This window comes from Cupressus sempervirens, chromosome 2, assembly GCF_028749045.1.
Source record: "Cupressus sempervirens isolate cs-2001-9-10 chromosome 2, ASM2874904v1, whole genome shotgun sequence".
Classification (NCBI taxonomy): domain Eukaryota; kingdom Viridiplantae; phylum Streptophyta; class Pinopsida; order Cupressales; family Cupressaceae; genus Cupressus; species Cupressus sempervirens.
In genome coordinates, this window is record NC_143119.1 from 208,137,699 (window position 1) to 208,149,750 (window position 12,052).

The following is a 12,052-nucleotide window of genomic DNA, read 5'->3' on the forward strand; positions in this document are numbered from 1 at the left end:
TTAAATAAATGCTTCATGAGAAATACCTTGTTTGAAGTGGAGGGCTTTTCATATAGTGTTCCTAGGGTTTTCATCAACTCTTCTATTGTGTTCAGTTTTGTAATATTAAATGCCACTGATGGTACCAAGAATAATTGAATGCTTCCAAGTTTTTTTAAAAACAAGATCTCATTTGTCATTTGATATAGATCCCCGATTCTTCACTTTGCCTTCTAATGGCTTCCATAAATCCTTCTGATAAAGATAGTCTTCCATTTGCATCTTCCATAATTGAAAGTTCTACCCATTAGACCTATCAACCCTCAACTTACCCTCATCTTCCATCATTCCCAGTCAACCACGAAACTTTCTTGTAGACAATAGCTAAAAAAATAACCTCACTCTAATACCACTTGTTAGGATTAAACCACAGATAGAAATAACAATTACATGCAAATATAACTAATATCAAAAAATAATAACTAACATAGAAAAGAACACAAGAAACCAAGATTTAACATGGTTCACACAAACCCTAGCATACATCTACCAAATAGCAAGTCCAATATTTTATGATCTAGTGATTACAATTTGTAATCCCTTATAGCTTAATACCACCACAAGAAGTAATTTTCCATCACAACTACTGAAACAATCCATAACCCTAAGCTCTTTTATACAAGTATTTTTACCACTTTAGGGTTATAATTAATAATTACATGTCGGCCCAAAATCCTAATAAAATAGGCCCCAAAGAATGTATGAAGTATGTAGAGTACTTTCCTAATTAGTCACCACAAACTAACATAAATGACTCTAATAATAAATATAGAGTTGGCCAAATACACTTTTGACATTTATTTTGAATGTTTTGGTCTATCCAACATTGGAGGACCATAAATTTGAAATTGTTGATTTGGTTGGCTATTAGAACCACTTTTCATTATCCTCATCTTCTGATCTATAGGCTCAAATTGGTGCAAGCACCCATTTGTCAAGTTTTTAGACTTGATGTGGGCACATTTAGGCCTTCAATTATCAGCCTAAAGTTTTTATACCAAAACAAGACACCAAAAATCTATAATAAATCCATGAATACTCATGATATGGTACTGAGCTTCAACTAGAAGGATGATATATCCAAGATGAATATCCGCCTCTAAAATTAGTATATTCTAAGCTTGTAGTACTAACTTACTAAGTAGCAAGAATCCATAGAAAACAACTCTACAATGAGACAACCCTTATTCAAGAAATAAAAAAGATTTTTTTTTCGGTGATACAAGATTGCTCTTACACCTAGGATGCTTCTGGATCACTATGTTTGTGTTTGTGTATACAAATACATACATACATAAAATTACATAAATACATACATATATATAGGGTTGTGATATATTTTAGCAAAAGGAAAAAATACTCAACAAGAAGAGACAAAATGACACACAAAGGCTAGTTAGCCAAACTTGAACAACATGAATCAATTTTCATAATAACCTCAACCTTCTTTGGGTTTTGAAAAGACTCAAAAAATTTACTTCCATAAAATGATAGATACAAAGAAGAAGGATAGTAGCTTACCCATCCAATCAATGTAGATCTTGTAAATCTAAAGTACCATAAGAAGAGTTTTTTTCATGGATTCCAAACATCCCCATAATAACATAGACTTATCAGCAAGATGTTACTGACAAGTATTAACAAGGGTCTCCAAACAACACAACATCTGCTTAACCACAATACTCCTTCCATCTAGAGCTAGCTTGCTTCTACTAGCAAGAATTTGATAAAGTTCATCATGTTCTCAGGCACAATGCTCCTCTCTATCACCATAGAAGAGCAACCAACCTCAATAGCAACAATATAAAAGAAGATGGACATAAGGGGGATATAGATTGAATTTTTTCTAACAAGAACTTGTCCAAGATCACAATAATGAAAAAAATATGACAACCATTGTCCAACCAGACATAGATCCCTGCCTCTAAAGAATTAAATGATGATAAAACATAAAAGATATTAATATTGTGAGGGTTTATTTTTGTCAATGCCTTTGAGTAGGTGATGTCAGTAATTTTATTTATTCAATAAATAAGGGGAGGTTTCATTCTAATTCTAAGAGACACCTATATAGATAAGGAATTCTAAATAATATTTTTTAAGTTGGAGTATTTTTGTGATTTATCCCGGAATTACATCTATGGTTGAAAACATGAGTTATAAGAATATTTTAAGATAGTCTAGGTATCTTTTAAGAATAATTGAATTTTACTATACATAAAATGGATTTACTCTATAATAGACTAATTTGAATGGAGTGACATTTATTTCTTTTGTATCATTACTATCATTTATTGTGATTAGAATTATTATTATGAGTTATGCTTGAGTGGACTTGAACCAAAGACCTCCAAGATAAGAGGCTCACAATTTACCATTTTGTTGTAGGCTTCTTCCTATTATTTCTTTTATAAATTTATTTTTAAATTAATATTTTAAACCAACATGTAAGTAATTAATTCTTAAACTATTAGAGTTACAATACGATAAGCTACTTGGAAACCAATTGAAAAGTCCATCAAAAAAATTAAATTCATTGGTTTCTTCTAATATATAAGTAGAAACATGAAGACATAGGTGTGCTCAAAAACAATTTATTTACATTAAAAAATTTTTTAAAAAAAAATTTGGATGAAACTAGAGTAAATATAATTTCCTAAGATTACATGATGTTTTTGAAAGATCTAAATAATGATGTAAGTCTACATATATGCATTTATGGTGAAGTAGAAAGTATGCTGATCTATAGATTGATCAACTCTCGATTGTTGAACCTTCTCTTGTGCCAACTCTTTTATGTAACATAAAGACCTAGGGAGATTGAATGTGGTTTTTTGTAATTGAAGTGTTCAAGTAACTTATAATCTAATTTGAAATATCAATGTTATTTATTAGATAAAATGTAAAATTTAAATAAATACTGAGAATTAAAGTAAAATTATTATTTTATAAATATTCTTAAACTACTAGAAATGAGAGATCTTAATGGAAAGATCAAACACTAAGCTTTCTAATCTCATTGCAAATCCTCTGAGTTGAAAGTATAAAGAGAAGCTCCCCCTTCTTGACATTTTAGTCATGTTTTTTATTAGTGACATACACTTATTTAGATTGTAAGTATCTACCAAGTCCCTTAGATAGTATTCAGTTTGCATCGAGTAGTTACTACAAAGTTGTTGATCACTAGTGTAAATTGAGCATCATAGTGTATGCCAAGTTTATCAATGCAAATTGCATTGTGCAATGCTTATTGAGTCCATTGTTACTGTGATGAAAGTCTAGTATTAACCAAGGTAGTCAGTGTTATCCAAGTGGCTCAATTTATACTGAGCTCGTATTGATAGCATTGACCAAGCTATATAGTGTGAATCAAGTGATTCAATTTATATGCCAAGTTTCATAGTATTCACTAAGTCATAGTGTAGAATGAGTACAAGACTACTTGGAAGTGATTAGTATGGATCAGGATTCTATGTCTATCAAGTGCATGATGATGTCAAGCATTGAAAATGGATGCCAAGTACCAGAACCTTGCCGAGCTAGTCTTTAGAACCCGAGTTTCTTCATTTGGGTTGACCTTGTGATTTTTATTTAAACTTGTATTTTGGCTGACTTTGTAATTTGTAAATTGGATTGGTATATATATAACATATTGTATCACATTCAATATGATGGCATGATGTAATGTAACAAGCAGAGAAAAAAGAAGAGTGAATTGCAAAGGCTATAGTAGTATAAGGAGAAAAAAATATTTATCTATCATAGCAAGGTCATTTATATACTCAAAAGAATCTCATTCAGCAAACCAAGTTATAGATTAGAGATTAGGTACTATTCGATCCTAATAGGTGGATTAGTCAAATCCTTTTAACAAGGTAGACCTCACAATTTTATGTAAATGTCTTTGCTAAGTCGATACTTCATTGTATGTTTGTAAACTATTTTTCAAGGTGGACCTGGCAATCCTTATTGCTCATAATAAGGTAGATCATTAGAAGTGATAATAGTAAGCCTTAACAAGCCAACTTTATATTGTAGTACTAAAGCTTGTGGGTATCATCCCCACCCCAATTTTACTTTCTATTTGGAAGGTTTCTAGGTCATGCCAAATTTAGTGTCATAGTCTTATAAATGTTTCAATGTTTTCAATTTCTCATTTATGCAATTGGATCATAATACACATGAAGGATTATGTTTTATAAGTTACTGATTCAACCCTTTCCTCTTAGTAACTTAGCCTATCATAATATTTCCAACAATTGGTATTAGAGCTTTGTGGTTCTTGGAGAAAAGTTTAATAGCTTGAGCAAAGATCAAAGGATATGGAGGTATTTAGAGTTGGCAAGGTTAGTGACAATGAGAAGCTAGATTTGGAATTGGATATTGGACAACTCAAGAAAGCAAAAGAGAAACTCTCTCAATCCTTGAAAATAAGAAAAGAACTTGCAATCTAGATGAATGAAAAACTCTACATTAAAGAAAGAATTGAAGACATCCATTCAAGAAATTCAATTGAAGCTGATGAAGCAATCGAAGAACTATTTAAAAGAAATAATAATCTTCAAGAAGAAGTAAGAAAACCAAGAAGAGAGCAAGAAATTTAGTCAGTAAGGTTGTGTGAAATCATGGAAGAGAAAAACAAGATAAAAAAAGAGATAGAAGGAGAGAACAATGAAATTCAGAACCTATCCCTTCAGTAGATAGACTTTATTGATAAAGTCAAAAATGCCAATGAATAAATCATGAATCTAAGATTAGAGAATTAATGATTGTAGAAAGATCTAAACATTGAAAGGAAAATAAACAAGAGAATGATGAAATATCAAGAAAACATGAATTAGTTAAATGAGCAAAGTCAATATATATATAAAAGAAAAGCATGAATTGGATATATAGAAGAGGGTGAATCATCCAAACAAGGAGCACAAAAAAATCAAAGACCTATTTGCAGTCACTATGGTAAGATAGGTCATACATCAAAGAAATTTTGGAGCAATGGGAAAGCAAAATTTAATGGAAAGTGCTACAATTGTAATCAGCATGGACATAGGGAAAATGAATGCAAAGAGAAACCTAAATTTAAAGGCAAATGTCACAAATGTAAGAAGCATGGGCACAAGTCATCCGAATGCAAAACTAAGATGTTGAACCTAGCAAAGCATAAAAGCTATATTTGGTTGGGACTATAACACTCGGTGCATATGTCATTACTATGGATAATTTGGACACACTAGAATGAATTATGTAAAACATCATATGACAACAAGAGATACTACTAGAAGATGTTTCATTTGTACAAAACTCGGTCATCTTGCTAAGAACTATATGAATACTGGAAGAATTGAAGATGAAAAGATGGCAAAATTTGATAACATTAGAAAGCAGATGAGTTAGCAATGGGTTCCAAAATCTCCTAAAAATAAAAGTTCAAGCACTAATGAGGATGTCACTCAAGAATTTGGTGACTCCACCATTTCCACTTGACCTCTCATAGAAAAACTAGAACTAGGATTCTGAAGAAAACATCTAACATTAGTTCCAATTAGTAGGTTGAAAGATCCAAATCAACATTCAAGATGCAAAGGGATTACCAAGTAAAAGAAAGTGTTTACTAAGTAAGGTCAGCTTACTATTTTACTGAGTGAGGTTAGGTTGCAAGCCCTACTAAGAAAGGTTGGGAGTAACTAAGTTCTATGTGGTTATCAATTCATAGAAGTCTCTTCCAAGCAATCAATGCAAGTGTAGTGGATGATAGTCTATTGTGTGAGTGAATAATTGTATCAAGCATTTATGGAAAAATTTGATGAAAAAAGGTGAAATCAAAATCATTTCTCATCATAAATTTTCAAGAGCTGTCTATACAAAGAAATTTTTAGAGCATTCAAGTGATTTGAGTGAATTGTTATTGAAGATTTTTGTATTCTCTCAAATCCTACTAAACAAAGATGGCATCAACTAGCAACAAATAAAAGAAAGCTTTAAACATGTTAGTTTAAGGCATGGAATAAAGGGCACTAGACATTAAGTTGACTCTTTCTATTGTAGAAACCCTAGATCCAAGCAAAGCTTAGTCACAAATTCCACCAAAGGTACCGTTAATCAATGACATTTTTTCACATTTCAAATTTTTTATTCAAGATAATGGAACATTGGAAATGAATGAATTATTGAAAGAATTATGCATTAATGGTGTGTTAAAACCTGAGCATGAACATCTTCAAACTAAAGGTTTAACTCACATTTCATATATGCCACAAGAATTTCAAGTAAAATAGATAAGATATATTCTTAGTCATGTACATAATTGTCAGCTATGGTTGGAACAACTCATTTTAAAAACTAAGAAGATGATCCATAGGATCACTAGTCTTCCCATGTTGATAAAACAAAAAATGACTAAAACCCTAAGTTAGGTCAAACTAGAGAAAAAAATCCTTATCAAGTGGGATGGAAGGGGAATGAAGATCAGCTATGTTACTAACATAGAACTCAAGTTTGAGATACATGTCATTGCTCACAAGATATACAATTCAAGTAGATTAAATAATGTATCATGTGAAGTAGTAGATTTAGCATACAAGATGGTCAAGATTAACCTGTCACTTAACCTTGTCAAGTTGATGTTGAACCAATTGAACAAAAACATGGAAAGTATAAGAACTATAGAAGTTGATGAAAGCCAACTTCATAGCTTGCCAAGATCACTTGCATGTAAGTAGCCTATTGAAGGGAAACAAAAGAAGGATGGGTGGAGCTTGGAGAAACTAAATGAACTAAGAGAAAATATATTGCAATAATGAAAAATGTACTACTGTACAATATTGTTTGAAAAAATTTGAAATTACAATAGGAGAGGCCAAATATAAAGGCCTCTTGGAAGCTTGTAGAACAAGCTAGAAAGTTCTAGGAGATAAGGTTGACAACTAAGAATACATCCAAAAAAGGTGGATTATCCTCAATGTAGGTGAGAAGATAAGTATGACTAGGTAGGAACAAACTCCCATGTTGTTAACAACTCAATATGTAAAAGTATGCTAACTCCTAGGTGACTAATGCATTTAACCTATGTAAACTTAAGTAAAGCATAAATAATAATAATTTACTCTAACAACCCCACTTAAGTGCAACTTAGGGGAATGCACTTAAGCTTAAAAAAGCTATGTAGAATGGGTTCTAACAACTAGGCCATGTTAGATACCCATGTATAATGCAAAGAAATGCAACCTCTAAAAATGGGGAAAGAGAGAAAACCACATGGGAAAAACCCTCCACTAAAAAGAGGTAAGAATATCTAGTGAAGTATTGAAGAAGGCTCCAACTAGAGGAATGCCCCCAAAAAGGAACAAAGAGAAGATCATGAAGAGCATCACTGAAGCATAAAGTAGCCACAAACTCTCTTAGAAAGAAAATCCTAATTTGAAGATCATCCATGGAAAATAGAAGGCACAAATCGAGCATGTTTATATGGTAGATGATCCATCTTAGCAAAATGCATAAATAGCCAACCACTACAATTGCCTAGTATATAGGATCAAATCATGAATACATAGCTCACACTATCAAACCATTGAGCTAAGGAAGTATTATAAATAACAAAATAACCCCCACTTAATGCAGATAGTGTGAGATGATATGCAATTGAAAAAGTGGGCCAAAATCCTTTGTAGAAAGAACCAAGAACAACGAGAGAGAGTAAGAGGTAAAAAAACCTATAAAGGAATGTCTCATCGACACATTATGGGCTAAAGTCATGGAAGGGACACTTAATTAACAAAGAAAGAGGGAAAAAAATTGGCAACAACTAACACCCCCATGGTGCTTTATAAAATAATGCAAGTACAACTATATCAAAACAATGTTCATGAACCTAAAAAATAGGAGTGGCACTTTATCTTAATGTGTTTGCATAAAGATGTTTAAAAATGACATCAACAATGATTAGAAAGGGAAAAAAGCTGATACAAAAGATAGTATAGCTCAAAACAAAAGATCCCATGCCATGAAAATGATCCTCAGACTTAGAACACCCAAGATATCCATCATAGAGGAAAAATGACAAAAGAATGATAGAAAGAGTATGGGGTAGAATTTGAAGAAATGATAGAATTTCTTAAAAGATGACAAAACTAGCTTTTGAAAAATATAATGTTTTCAAAAAAGAGAGATGAGACACACAAGATATGATTGCCAAAGTGAAAAATAGAACATCCAACTTTGACTAAAAAAATAGGCAACAAAACTACATCAAAACCACAAAATACCTACACCAATGTCTCCATCTCAAAACCCTCTTTTTGATGCTTCTTTAGAATAAAAAAAATACCTCTCTATGCTCATGTTATGGCCAAAAAGCATGAGTAGGTCAAAAAGGGACTTGAAGACCTTGCAAGAGTGTTAATGTCATGTTGACATCAGCATTTCATGCAATTAAATTTGATGGCTAGGGGGCCATTGTGAAAAAAAAAGACTACCACGTCACAAGTGCTAATGTGGCACCCATGCCACATGGTAGTTGTAGAACATACCAATTGTGCAAAACTCCAATCAAGCTACAAATGTGGTAGGTGGCCACAGGTGGGTGAAAAAACCCAGTAGAGGTGGTAGCAGAGCTATGGAAAAAGGTAGTACCATGGGCCACGGTGGGTGGTGGGAGGCCCATCGATATTGCATCAAGGGTCGTGAACTGGTGACCATAAACTAGTGGCACCGCAATAGCTATGCAGTGCTACTACTAGTGGTGGTGCTGCAAAGGTGGTGCACTAGCTATGTAGTGGTAGTGTTGTGGTCGTATGATAGTGCCACCTAAAAATTTAATTTTTTTTGCAAAAATTGCAATAAATGCATCTGTACGGATCCATATAACCTCCTAAACAAAAAGAAATTTTCCTCTTAGAGCTATAGTTAGCAAAATCAACAAATTTTCTATGAATCTTGACTATAATGAGCCTTCTTAACTCAATGGTAGCATTTTTTTAGGTGCAAAGTGCTCCAAGAAAATGCTCTTCCTCCTAATTGAAGAAAAAAATCACAAACAAATTTGAGTTTGTGTCTCTGAATTACAGGTTTAAAAATCTTTCAACCAGAAAGTAGCAAGGAGGCTCTGATACCATGTAGAAGTTGATGAAAGCCAACTTAATAGTGTGCCAAGATCACCTGCATGAAAATAGCCCGCTAAAGAGAAACTGAAGAAGGAAGAAACAAAGAAAAAATATATTGCAATAATGAGAAAATGTATTGTTGTACAATATTGCTTCAAAAGATATGAAATTACAATAGGAGAGCCCAAATATAAAGACCTCTAGGAAGCTTGTAGAACAAGCTAGAAAGTTCTAGGAGATAAGGTTGATAGCTAAGCATACGTCCACTAAAGGTTTTAAATGTAGGTGAGAAGATAAGTATGACTAGGTAGGAACAAACTCACATGTTGTCAACAACTCAATATGTAAAAGTATGCTAACTCCTGGGTGAGTAATGCATTTAACCTAAGTAAACTTAAGAAAAGCATAAATAATAATTATTTAATCTAACAAGAACTTCCAAGAAAAATCCATGTAAGTTTGGTTTACTTTTGACTTGTCTATTTTTCTATGTTTAAAATTTCTTTCCACCTAAAGGTACAATAGTTTGGAGGAAATGTGTACCTATTCTTTATCAAATTAATGAGTATATTGCCTAAATGGGAGAGAACTATGCAAGTATTATGGATAGATACTTTGATGCATTCAATGAGAAGATGAATAATGGATTTAGGATTCCTAATAAACTAGTTGAAAACAACAAAAAAGATGTTTGTTTCATGGTTGATAGTGACAAAGTATACATTCAAGTAGTAAGAGCAAGGACAATATGTCTAAAGCCTCTTAGCTATGAAGTAAACATAGATGAAACCAAGGACATTATTGAAACGTTGATTAATGAGCTTGTTGACCCTAAAGCTACATACTTTGGCACTTATGATGAGGTAAAGACTAGAATTGAGCTTGAAATCAAACTCCCTCAAGCAATTATCAAAGGAAAGAAGAGAATTGCCAAACTAAAAACTAGTTCCACTCTTCTATTGATTGAAGGCAAAGGAGAAGATGAAGAAGCAAAAGATGGATAGATATCAGAGGATGAAGAGACACTAAAGAATAAGGGTCATGTAATTACTACCAAGCCTAACAAGAAATCTACTATTGTGTTTACCAAAAGATCATCTAGGAAGAAAGAAGATAAAGAAGGAGGAGATGTAATCTTCAAGAGGCCTCCACCTAATTTTGAGGCAAGGATGAAAGAATTAGAATTAGGATCTAGCATAAAAAAATTCAAGGAGCTAAAGTATGAGTCTAGGACTACAGAAGAGAAAAAAAAATAGAAGATATGTTAATAACTAAAATTGGTAAGTGGAAATACTCCCTAGACTAGGTTGTTCAAAAAATTGAAAATGTTCTAATGGAGAATGTCAAGCTAAGATGGGAGAATGCGATGAAAATTTCATTATATATATATATATATATATATATATATATGAGCAAACCTTGGGGCAACTCATGCCAAATTTGGATGACAAAGAGGTAAAGGAATCTTTGAAGAAAAATGATGTAAAGCTTATGTTGAGATTCAACACTTGCCTTGTACTATTGAATGACATTGAGAATGTAGTAAAGAATGCTACAAACACATGGAAGAATGTTTATCTTCTTCAAAAGCTAGGCAATTTTGTAGTTAGTGTCAATGAAAAAGATGATGATGAAGAAGTAACTCATTTTGATAATGTAGATGATGATGAAGAGGAACAAGGGTACGAAGCTACCAAGGAAGATGTACAAAATACTAAGGAGACCAACCCACTTAAAATTCTACAATAGTCATAGCCTCACTTCCTCATTCTCCAAGAAAAGTTCTAAAAACATCAAGTCTGAAGAAAGCTTCACTAGGATTGTTTGTGACAAACACAGTTAGCACAAGCACTCAATCAATTTATGCACGCATCTAGCTCAATACCCCATTGACAAAAGTGATAAGAAATTCATCTAGCAAGTAGCCATCACTTCCCTCCACATTAGTTTTGGTAACTCCAAATATTTCTATGATAAATATTTTGACAATAAGTGTAGTACCTACATTTTTAGTGAGTCCTACTAGTTCTACAATTATTTCAATTCCTAAAATGTAATTAATAAGTGAAAAGATAGTCAAGACCAAGCCTCAACTAAGCACAAGATTTTTGGGTAAATTTAAAGAGAAGGAAGATGACATAGATCTTGATGAGGAGATTGTTATTTCTAATTAGGACATTTCAAATCTCAATCTGATCTGATGCATATTTTTGGGGAAATTCTTCAGAAGAAAGTCAAGCAATAGAGGCTTACAGAAGAAAGGAACAAGGAATTCCAAATAATAGAAGATGCAAAGAATATCTTTCTAGAGGAATTAAATATAAAGGTTGGTACTTCTCAACCAATTTTGAACCAGTTGGTAGAGGTAGATCAAAAGTTCAATAATGATTTGAAGTGACAAGAATTTTTTTTGTAGAGAGCTAAGAAGAAGTTTGAGAATAAGGTTTTGGAATTTATTGCTCAACAAATTTCTATCCATCAAGTAGAATTATCTACTATTCTAGGCTCACTGGAGACCTCTTGCAAAAATGTGTCTTTAATATTCAGTAAACTCTATGATATATAAATTTTCACTAAGGAAATAAACTATTAAAGATTGATGAGGATCTAAAGGTAAGTGCATAATAGTTGCAACTTGACTTGTGCTATAGCTTTGCGCATTACACAAATATTAGATTCCTAACTAATATGTATGCATAATTGCTAAGAGAAGAGTCAAGAATAAGATCTACATTGATATATACACAAAATATGATTCTTCCAAACATGGATGCTAGTGTAGGAGCACCCACATAAACTATTTTTTGGATGTGATTTTTGCACAAAGAATTTATCCTGATTTCATCATTAGGATAATATCTTTTCTTGGGATTCATACATATCATTGTGGGGTCATTCTCCCCTATTCTATATTA